Source organism: Schistocerca gregaria, chromosome X, assembly GCF_023897955.1.
Source record: "Schistocerca gregaria isolate iqSchGreg1 chromosome X, iqSchGreg1.2, whole genome shotgun sequence".
NCBI lineage: Eukaryota > Metazoa > Arthropoda > Insecta > Orthoptera > Acrididae > Schistocerca > Schistocerca gregaria.
Window position 1 is genome coordinate 518858639 of NC_064931.1, and position 12363 is coordinate 518871001.

The 12363-nt window shown below is 38.9% G+C and overlaps 1 protein-coding gene across 1 annotated transcript in view; it reads right to left on the bottom strand.

Annotated features, from left to right (window-relative positions):
• The window catches only part of LOC126298210 (regucalcin-like), a 403275-nt gene that overhangs the window by 76693 nt on the left and 314219 nt on the right, over window positions 1–12363 (bottom strand). The window lies entirely within an intron of this gene.

A 12363-nucleotide genomic window follows, 5' to 3' on the forward strand; every position in this document is an offset into this window, starting at 1 on the left:
AAAAGGAAAACTGATTAAAATGCCTAAGAGTCCTACCACTGCTAAGTACATCAGATGGACTCCTTCCGTTCATAATTCCAACCTTGGCAGGACTTTCAGCGTCTGGTTCCCTGGCCGGAGGCGCAGCACCTATCGCCAGAACAGTGAAAAATGCAGAAAACACAGCAGCATCTTGAGGAGGCCAACAGGTACAGTAGGTTTATAGAATCTGTGGCTACTGGGAAAGGGCTGTATAAAAACCTTACAGGAAATGGCTTTGATGATTTGTTTTAAACACTGTTAGCTACACTGCCCAACAGATCACTTACAAATATCTATGTGCTCATGTTGTTTAAAAGTTCTCTATCCCAAGTTTTTTTGGTGTGTTGATGCAGAATACACTTCCCAAGAATATGTGGAAATCTAATGAATTGGAATTCTAAATTTACACTCAGCAAGAGGACCTGGAACTCACTGGGTGGTTTACGTTAGAAGAGGAACAGGAAATAGTGTTTATTACTTTGACATATTTGGAGATTTGCAGCCTGCAGAAAAATTATGCCATTACTTGGCAGTAACCATGGGTCTTACAATTTTCAATGCTACCAAAAAGTTCATTATACACCTATGTGCACACCTGGATCTCATGTTCATCCTGACAGCTACAAGTAAGAAGTAAGAACTGTAATTATGCACAGCAGTGCAGCTGGGCTTGAGGAGTGATTCATTCACTTTGACTTTAGATGGTCGGTCATTGGTACTAAGTGCTTATTCCTTCCCATCAACTGAACTAGGCAAATGGGGTTGGACTGTTACCCTGATAGGCTTAGAAATGTAAAACACAATTCCAGATGTCACTGCTTCAAACTGCTATCTACATCTAGGAAGTGGTGAAGTTGTGCTAGAATCTCTCAGTACATATGACAGTGATGATTCAAATGGGGTGACTTGAGACACCAGGGAGACTTGAGATAAAATGACATACATTTATAGTTCTGCATTTTACCAGTTTTTAGTTTACATAACTAAAATTTTTATCCATTGTTTGGTTTGCATATAACATCAGTTTTCTGACTGAAGTAAATTTATTATCAAAATAATAATGTTGGCAGCCATGTAATGATTTGTAAACAGGAAGTAAAATATAATCTTTGACAATTGTTGTGGAACTTTCTGTTTTACTACATGAAAAATAATTTTCGAGGAGTGAAACTTTGTGGTGAGTATCTTCAAGGCTTTGACATGAATGTAAAAAATAAAAGTCATATTTTTGTTAAAGTGTAAATTATGAGACTTATTTATACTAAACGGGGCCTTTCCTTGGTGTGACATGAGACAGTTGTTGTGCAGACACAACTTCATTCCTACTAAAGATTTTTAATTTTATTCTTGTAGGACATGCCATGTGCTTATGATAAAAGAGCAAATATGCAAGTAGCAACTTAGAAAATTTGGATAAGGCTCTTGAAGATGTAAAAATGTGCCACCTTAGCCTTCATAAAGAAGCTGAGAAATATTCTTTAGAAAAGTCCAAGCTTTCTCGTGCACTTAACGGAAAACATAGTAGTAAAATTGGTGGACAAACTTCTCTGTCTTCAACAGAAGAAGATACTTTACTGAAAAATATGCTTATAGTAAGTGAATGGGGATTCCCACTTACTGCTTATGACATCAGACTTTTAGTTAAATACTATCTTGACAGAAAATGGAAAACCATCCCAAGATTCAGAAACAAACATGCCTGGTGATGAATGGATGCGATTATTCCTGAAACGCCATAGTAATGTGAGGTTAGCAGGCAATATAAAGTGTTGTTGAGGACAACATTTTCCAGGAATTGTTGACACTTTTGTATGGCCCCAAGTGGATGATATGAGTTTTTTGTATCCTATGCCTATTGCCTATTTCCACCTCAACACCTTAGATATGGACTGATGAAATTTTCATCTAATATTATACTGTAAATTAAATTTTTAATGTTGCAGTGGAAATGAATTCAATGTGTGGGTGCCAACAATGCTAACACCAATGAAAACAGAAGTTCAATTGAAGAACAACTGGAGGGGAGTATGACTGACCTGTTGAAGAGGTTGCACTATGGGGACAAAGAAAATGGTTCTGTGCTTAAACAGAAGAAGAGAAGAATAGAATCTGAACCAGGCAAGAGTGTGTCAAATATTGAGCCTAATGAAGCACAATTGGATTTGAGTACTGGCGATGGCAGTGCAGAATGTGATGAACCTGAGGATCCATAATGAATGACGTTAACAGCAATGACAGTAACCTTCCATTTCCATAGATTGTTCAACAGGAAGATAATGTTTCCTATGGAAGCAAAGCGGAAGGAGATTATCTGCTCATTGAAATGACTATAAAAAGTGCTTCAAAAAATCCAAAATCACTAAAAAGTGTTTTGTGGGAAAAGTGGTCACAATTTCTGAAAATTCTAGAGGAGACTCTAGGAAAGTTGAGGTGAAATTTATGAGACAATATAAAAACAGTTCAGACACTTTTGTATGGCCCCGAGTGGCCAAGTGAGTTTTGTTTGTCCTCATGAAACTCAGCAACTTAGATATGAACTGATGAAATTTTCATCTAAGATCATACTTTAAATTAAAGTGTTCATGTTGCAGTGTAAATGAGTTCTGTTTTTTAAATTAACATTATTTTTAAAAAATCATTTTTACTGATAACTTTATGATTGCTTTAAAATGTTATTCATAAGTTTTATGACTAAAAAATATTTTTAAAACATTATATACACCCTGATTTTATTAAAATGTGAATGTTAAGATCAGTGCAAGTCGTACTATGTGTCTCATATCACCTCATTAATGTTCTCAAATGATAAACACATTAAACTTAAGGTTGTCTCAAGTCACCACAGGTGACAGGGCAACATGACAGCTAGTTTTTTTAGAGTTATCTGATAATGAATTATTTTATTCATAGTTGAACATCAATTGGTAAAGTGAAAGAAGTATCTAAACTTTTAGGGTAAGAAAAAGCATATTTAATTGAAGTTATATATGAATACCACACCTGATAAGTTCAAAAGTGTCTCAATTCACACCATTTTACTAGGTTTTGAGTTACGTGTGAATGTCAATACACTTAAAATTGAAATAATGACTGAGCGCATAATAGACTTTACAAAGCAAAATTCATTCACATCATCACTAGGTTTCTCGAAGGATAAAATTCTGCAAAAAAATAGGAAACATTTTACGGGTCAGCCCAGTCAGTGAATGTACCACCAGTTAGCATAATTCTAGGTGACTGCTAGGCTATCTTGAGTTGAAGACTGTCGACCAGAGCGACCAGCTGGGTGATTTTCATGGTGAAGAGATCATGATATGCCTTCATTTGAAGTAGGATGGGCATACATTATAAAATAACCATACACAGCCAGCAGCACTTCACTTTACAGCCAAAACGTAATGTGTTAACCTTAAATCACTAAGCTTGAAACCTCACAATAACAGTATCATCACACAACATAACCCCTTCAGACGAGTATGATGAATGAATCATTCATTTGAACATGTTTTCCGAAAACTGCCTTGAACAAGTATTTAGACAATCCACACACGATGGAAATATTTTAGACCTAGTAGCTATGAAGAGGCCTGATGTTATCGACTGTGTCAGTATAGAAATAGGGGTTAGTGATCATGGTATCACCATAGTAACAATAGTTTCTAGAGTTAATAAAGCAGAGTGTTTATGTTAGAAAAAGGATAGGCAGTAGTTAGCTCCCAATTAGACAATGAATGGACATCATTTAGCTACAGTATGATGGACATGAGGGATTACGGGCAAAGTTTAAAGTTTTTGTAAATTGCGCCCTGGAGTCATATGTTGCAGATACGGTCAACCAGGGAAACTTTTTACCCATTAAGATATCTTTGTACCACTTACTATTTTTGTTTAAAATGGGCCGTGTTGCATCTACTGGAATTACCTTGTTAGAAATGTAACAGTTTTATAACCACTGTTATTCCTAGAATAAAATAATATCAGTACTTGGAATACTAACCATTTGAAACAAAAACAGTAAGTGGTACAAAGATACCCTGGCTGCTAAAACTTTACCCTGTTTAACTGTATGTGAATTAAAGATGGAAAGAACCCCCCATAGTTTAATAACCAAATTCAGAAAATGCTGCGCAAACAGAGACTGTTGCACTCTTGGTTCAAAAAAGAGTGTGCAATTCTTGACAGGCAAAAGTTAGCAGAAATTCGGCCATCCCTAACAAGAACAATGCACGAAGCATACAACTTCCACCATCATACCTAAGTGAAAAGATCTTACTGAGAACCTGGGAAAGTTCTGGTCATCATTAAACAGGTCAAAGGCTTCTATCCAGTCACTCATTGACCATTTCTGGGGTGGCAATGGAAGAAAGCAAAAGAAAAACTGAAGATTTAAATTTCAAGTTTAAGAAGTCATTCATGCAAAAACATTGTACAAACATATCATTATTTGACTGTCGCACAGACTCCCACATGGAGGACATAGAAATTGGCATCTACAGCGTAGACAAACAACTGAAATAGTTGAAAACAAGTAAGTTACCAGGTGCAGGTGGAATCCCAGTTTGTTTTTACAGAGATTACTCTGTGGCATTTGCCACTTACTTACCCTGATTTATCACAAGTCTCTCACCCAGTTCGTGGTCCTCGATAGTGATTGTTCATCAGAGAAAAGGGTATCATCAGAAATGCCCCACGGGAATGTGATAGGACTGCTTTTATTCTCTTTACACATAAATAACCCAACTGACAAGGTGATCAGAAATTTATGACTGTTTGCTTACGATGCCGTGATATACGGGAAAGTGTCGTTATCAAGTGATTCTAGGAATATACAAGATCACTTAGACCAAAGTTCTAGTTGATGTGACAAATGGCAGCTTGCTCCAAATGTAGAAAAATCTAAGTTAAGTATGATGAGTCACAAAAACAGTCTTATAATGTTCGAATACAGCATTAGTAGGGTGAAACTTGAATCAGTCAAAAATGTGAAATGGAATAAACACGTCAAGTTGGTAGTAGCGAAGGCTAATGCTTGACTTTGTTTTATTAGAAGAATTTTGGGAAAGTTTAGCTCATTCATAAAGGTGAAGGTGTATAGAATGGTAGTGTGACCCATTCTTTAGTACTGTTCAACTGTTTGGGATCCCCACCAGTTTGGATTAAAGAACGATTTTGGACCAATTCAGAGGTGTGCTGCTAGATTTGTTTTGGTTAGGTTCGATCAGGACACAAGTATTATGTAGTTGCTTCAGGCACTCAAGTGGGAATCCATGAATGGGAGATGATACTCTCTCTGTAAGTCATTTTTACAGAAGTTTAGAGAACACCACTTGAGAAAAACAGCAGAATGATTCTACTGTAATCAATGTACATTTCCTATAAGAACCACGAAGATAAGGGGCAAGACTTTAGGGCTCTTATGGAAGCTTGTAGAGAGTCATTTATCCCTCACTATTTCTGTGAGTGGAACAGATGACAAAATGACAAGTGATTGTATAATGCACAATCTGCCATGCACTGTACGGTTGTTTCTAAAGTATGTATTTAGGTGTAGATGTAGAGGAATACTTCTCACACAAACCTTTTTCATCAGCAACATTCGAGAACAATAATGAGGTCCACATTGTGATCCAACAGTAGGATGCTTTGAACATTCCAGGCAGGGATTTCCTTTACTTGGAAGGTAAACTGATGAAGAGGGATGGGACTTCCACAGTAGCATCTCATCTTACAAGTAATGCATTCACATTCCTGTTTCAGAAAATAAGTTATCGTATGAGTTGAATAGCACAGAAATTGACCACAGTAGTTATACAGGTATCACATCCACCTTAAAAAAAAACATACACTTCAGTTTCAATACTGGACCTGATCTGTTTACAAAATACAGGATGGTTTATGGATAAACCACCACCATCAAACGAGTACAAGGGATTTAGTGGATATAGACCTCTCAAAATGTTTATGGGATACTTAGGGGATTCGTGGAGGATTCTATTTAATGTGAAGCAGGAACTTACGTTAGTAAGAAGGGAGACAGATGTTAATGCATATATCCAAGGTACCTATGCAGAAGACAACAAACTGTGCCCAAGAAATTAACAAGAAAGGTGCCCCATGTTTCTGTAACTGATGAAGAATGCTTGAAACTTTTAAAAATATTTCGATCTATGATTCAAGTGCCTTTAAATTTCAGATCATAGGAGCTGTTTGAATATCTTCTACTTATAAGCTCATCCCATCAATTGTAGACCAGTAAGACATTATTGAGATAGAAACACTTTGATTTATTAACCTCACATTTCAAACTGATAGGAAAGCGAACCTCAGGCATGATTCAAGTGAAGTTGACAATTGTAGTTTAAGAAGTGTTCATGTAAACTTAAATGTCGAATTCTGTCCATAAGACAACTAACAGCTAGATTGGTCTAATAATGTATGCAGTCTGCTTTTTCATATATAAGGCATATTTCGCCCTGGATAGAAAAGAATTAGGGATGCCTGCTCAGTCCAAGGGAGTTTAAGAAACTAATTCCAGATGTCATTATAGGCTGCTCCAAACAGAATGAATCAGTGATTGGTAATCCTTTCGAAGATCGCATTGAATCTGAAGCCTCTAACAACTTCACAGAAAACACAGCAGCATTTGCTTTTATACTCCACAATCAGATCATCAACTACAACTCACTTAGAGGAAATTTGGGGATATTTCTATAAATTAATAGGTGTAGCATAACAGCTAAAGCATTTCACGATGGCATCTCAAACATTGTAATCTATGCTTAAGCTTTCTTGACCAACAAGAACATTTTGTGTTTAAATATGTTGCATTTTTCGCCTTTCTGAATGAGGGGCGAGTTACCACAACAATAGCAAAAATGATGGTTCCAAGTAAACCTTTCAGAGACATCATCTGCCTCAAAACAAGTAAATGTGTAATGGTTGAGTCAATACTAAGGCATCAACTGGTAAGACGATGCAATGATTTTTGAAGCTCTAGTGACATTACTTCAAAACTTTGATCACTCAGATGCGAAAGGGAGTGAGAAATCTTTATGGATATGTGGCATTTAGAAGGACGCCTCTGTGAGAGATCTACAAAGTTATTGATATCCTCCACTGCAGTACCTTAGGCTGAAGAAGACTTGTTATATATGTGCAATGAATAATGTCTAAAATTACTATTTAACTGAATTATAAATATATTATCTTAAAACCTGCTCTTATGACTTCTTGTTTCATAAAGAGCCTTCCCATATGGAAATGTGATGACCTGTGCCCACTGCTTGTGAAAGCTACAGGCACACGACATGATTTTACCCCCAATACCTCTCCAACATCCCCCACCATCTCTCCAAGGACTGAGGCTATATAATATGGGTCAGCAGTTGCACTTTCTCCCATTCTGAGCTGGGATGCTGTGCAAGCTAGACCTGCATACTGGAGCTAAGGGTGTGGCGGGTCGCCGTCTGGCAGAGCTTGCTCCATCAGCGGCCCCATCTGGCCCCGCATTTACGACGACCCTGCAAGCATCCATGGACACTGATTTGGCAATAAAAAGGACTAAGCACGCCATGACCAGCGATGTACCCTGGTCTCCTCCCCCACCTACACCTCCACCATCACCACCACAACCATGGCCTCTCCCGGTCGCAGCTTCATTGATGCAGCCATAAATGAAGTTGCACCTAGGGCTAGGGAATCTGACACACCAGAGCCCCCTTCACGTGGGACAAGCCTGTGTGTGCTGAGGTCTAGGTCACGGTCGCCCCTCCCTCAATCCCCCCCCCTCCCCTCCCCCCCCCCGGGCCTGGAGACGACACGTGATGCGGCAATGATGACAGTGGAGGGGAACGCTAGTTTTAGCGTTGGCACTTTCGCTCTTAATGGTCAATCTTGGTCTTCCATGATGGACAGACCTCTTTCTGACCATCATCATCATCATCATTTAAGACTGATTATGCCTTTCAGCGTGCAGTCTGTAGCATAGCCCCTTATAAAATTCCTCCACAATTCGCTATTCAGTGCTAACATTGGTGCCTCTTCTGATGTTAACACTAATACTTCAAAATCATTCTTAACCGAATCCAGGTACCTTCTCCTTGGTCTGCCCCGACCCCTCCTACCATCTACTGCTGAAACCATGAGTCTCTTGGGTAACCTTGCTTCTCCCATGCGTGTAACATGACCCCGCCATCTAACCCTGTTCGCCCTGATTGCTACATCTACAGAGTTCATTCCCAGTTTTTCTTTGATTTCCTTGTTGTGGACACCCTCCTACCATTGTCCCCATCTACTAGTACCTGCAATAATCCTAGATACTTTCATATCTGTAACCTCAACCTTGTTGATAAGGTAACCTGAATCCACCCAGCTTTCGCTCCCATACAACCAAAGTTGGTCGAAAGATTGAACAGTGCACAGATAACTTAGTCTTGGTACTGACTTCCTTCTCGCAGAAGAGAGTAGATCGTAGCTGAGCGCTCACTGCATTAGCTTTGCTACACCTCGCTTCCAGTTCATTCACTATGTTGCCATCCTGTGAGAATATGCATCCTAAGTACTTGAAACCGTTCACCTGTTCTAACTTTGTTCCTCCTATTTGCTTATTTTGTGTTCACACATCTTAATCTCACCCAGCCAGTCTATTGTTTTCAACATATGATCCATAAATAATATGAACAACAGTGGAGACAGGTTGCAGCCTCGTCTTACCCCTGAAACTACTCTGAACCATGAACTCAATTTACCGTCCATTCTATCTGCTGCCTGACTATCCATGTAAAGACCTTTAATTGCTTGCAAAAGTTTGCCTCCTATTCCATAATCTCGTAGAACAGACAATAACTTCCTTCTAGGAACCTGGCCATATGCCTTTTCTAGATCTGTAAAGCATAGATACAATTCCCTGTTCCACTCGTAACACTTCTCCATTATTTACTGTAAGCTAAAGATCTGGTCCTGACAACGTCTAAGAGGCCTAAACCCACACTGATTTTCATCCAATTGGTCCTCAACTAATACTTGCACTTTTCTTTCAACAATACCTGAGAAGATTTCACCCACACAGGTGATTAAAGAGATAGCTCTGTAGTTGTTACAATCTTTCCTGTCTCCATGTTTAAAAATTGGTGTGATTACTGCTTTCGTCCAGTCTGATGGAACCTGTCCTGACTCCCAGGCCATTTCAATTATCCTGTGTAGCCATTTAAGACCTGACTTTCCACTGTATTTGATGAGTTCCGACTTAGTTTCATCCACCCCAACTCTTTTATTGCACTGCAATATATTGACCGTTTTCTCCACTTCGTCAAATGTGATCCTATTTCCATCATCATCCCTATCCCATTCTACCTCGAAATCTGAAACATTACTGATTGTATTTTCACCTACATTGAGCAACTCTTCAAAATATGCCCTCCATCTGCCCAAGGCATCCACAGGATTCACCAGCAGCTTTCCTGATCTGTCCAATATACTTGTCATTTCCTTCTTACATCCCTTTCGAAGACTGCTAATTACACTCCAGAATGGTTTTCCAGCAGCTTGACCCATAGTCTCCAATCTGTTTCCATAGTCTTCCCAAGATTTATTCTTGGATGCTGCAATTATATGTTTGGCTTTGTTTCTTTCTTCAACATAACTTTCTGTATCTACCTGAGTTCTAGTATGTAGCCATTTTTGATACACTATCTTTTTCCTTTTAACGGCTGCCTTGACTGTGTCATTCCACCAAACTGTTTGCTTCATCCTACTTTTACACACTACTGTTCCAAGACATTCTTTAGCCACTTTTAGTACTGTGTCCCAGTACCTTGTCCATTCCTTTTCCAGTGACTGTAATTGACTACATTCAACTAACTGGTACCTTTCTGAGATCACTGTTATGTACTTGTGCCTGATTTCCTTATCCTGAAGTTTCTCCACTCTTATCCTCCTGCATATGGACCTGACGTCCTGCACTTTCGGCCTCACAATCACAATTTCACTGCAGATTAAATAATGATCAGTGTCATCAAAGAATCCCCTGAATGCACGTGTGTCCCTCACAGCCTTCCTGAATTCCTGATCTGTTATTATATAGTCAATGACAGATCTGGTTCCCCTGCCTTCCCAAGTATACCAGGTGAATGTTCTTATGTTTAAAAAAGGAGTTTGTGATTACTAAGCCCATACTGGCACAGAAATCCAAGAGTTGTTTTCCTGTTTCTGTTGGCCTCCATATTCTCTCCAAATTTACCCATAAGTTTTCTATACCCTTCTGTTCGATTTCCAATCCTCGCGTTAAAATCACCGTCCGTGTCCTTTACTCTAACAACTATATCACTGAGTGCCTCATAAAACTATCCATCTTATCTTGATCTGTTCCTTCACAATGCGAATATACTGACACAATCCTAATTTTCTTGTTAGACACTGTCAAATCTAATGAGAGACTGACCATACGCTTTGTCAATGTATCCATGGGCATGACAAGTCAAACAACCTATGAATGCATGAACAGTTCAGAGCACCTGGTGATTTGAGTTACATCATATACTTGGATGTAAACAACTTAAACAGGCAAGCAATGCAACAATCTCTGCCTGTTGAAGAGTCTCTTTCGATGTGTGATAACGAATGCACAAGATTGAGTAAAAGTTTCTTTAAAAAATTAAAAATCTTAAAACAGTTTTAGAAAATAATAATGTCAGTAGATGTTTCAGGGTTCTTATTCCTCCAATTTATTGTCTTGCAAATGTTCGCCTGAGGAAGTGATTCTTAGTGCAACAAAACTGGTTGTTATTGTTGTTGTTGTTGTTGTGGTCTTCAGTCCTGATACTGGTTTGATGCATCTCTCCATGCTACTCTATCCTGTGCAAGCTTCTTCATCTCCCAGTACTTACTGCAACCTACATCATTCTGAATCGCTTAGTGTATTCATCTCTTGGTCTCCCTCTACGATTTTTACCCTCCACACTGCCCTCCAATGCTAAATTTGTGATCCCTTGATGCCTCAAAACATGTCCTACCAACCGGTCCCTTCTTTTTGTCAAGTTGTGCCACAAACTCCTCCCCAATTCTATTCAACACCTCCTCATTAGTTATGTGATCTACCTATCTAATCTTCAGCATTCTTCTGTAGCACCACGTTTCTAAATCTTCTATTCTCTTCTTGCCCAAATTATTTATCGTCCATGTTTCACTTCTATACATTGTTACACTCCATACAAATACTTTCAGGAACGACTTCCTGACACTTAAATCAATACTCGATGTTAACAAATTTCTCTTGTTCAGGAACGCTTTCCTAGCCATTGCCAGTCTAAATTTTACATCCTCTCTTCCTCGACCATCATCAGTTATTTTACTCCCTGAATAGCAAAACTTCTTTACTACTTGAAATGTCTCATTTCCTAATCTAATTCCCTCAGCATCACCCAATTTAATTCGACTACATTCCATTATCCTCGTTTTGCTTTTGTTGAACAAACCAGGGACTCCTAAGATACGACTCGGCAAACGAATGGTAACGAGATGGGGAGCTATTAATATCAATGGGGGCTACTCTGGGAAGAAGGTGAAATTGGCAGAGGCTGCAAGTAAGATGGGGTTGGACGTTTTAACTGTTAGTGACATTCGAGTAAGGGGTGAGAAAGAAGAGGAAGTGGGAGAATACAAGGTTTACTTGTCAGGAGTCAAAGTGGGAATAGCACAATGGGGTGTAGTGCTTTACATCAGGAAAGAAATGGAATCCAGCGTAGTTGCAGTAAGATACGTAAACGAACGACTGATGTGGATAGATTTGACAGTGTCTAACAAGAAAATTAGGATTGTGTCAGTATATTCGCATTGTCAAGGGACAGATCAAGATAAGATGGATAGTTTTTATGACGCACTCAGTGATATAGTTGTTAGAGTAAATGACAAGGACAGTGTTCTGCTCATGGGTGATTTTAATGCCAGGATTGGAAATCGAAAAGCAGGGTATGAAACGTTTATGGGTAAATTTGGAGAGGATATGGAGGCCAACAGGAACGGGAAACAACTCTTTGATTTCTGTGCCAGTATGGGCTTAGTAATCACAAACTCCTTTTTTAAACATAAGAACATTCACCGGTATACTTGGGAAGGCAGGGGAACCAGATCTGTCACTGACTATATAAAAACAGATCAGGAATTCAGGAAGGCTGTGAGGGACAGACGTGTATTCAGCGGATTCTTTGATGACACTGATCACTATTTAATCTGCAGTGAAATTGGTATTGTGAGGTCGAAAGCGCAGCAGGTCAGGTCCATATGTAAGAGGATAAGAGTGGAGAAACTTCAGGATAAGGAAATCTGGCACAATTACATAACAGTGAT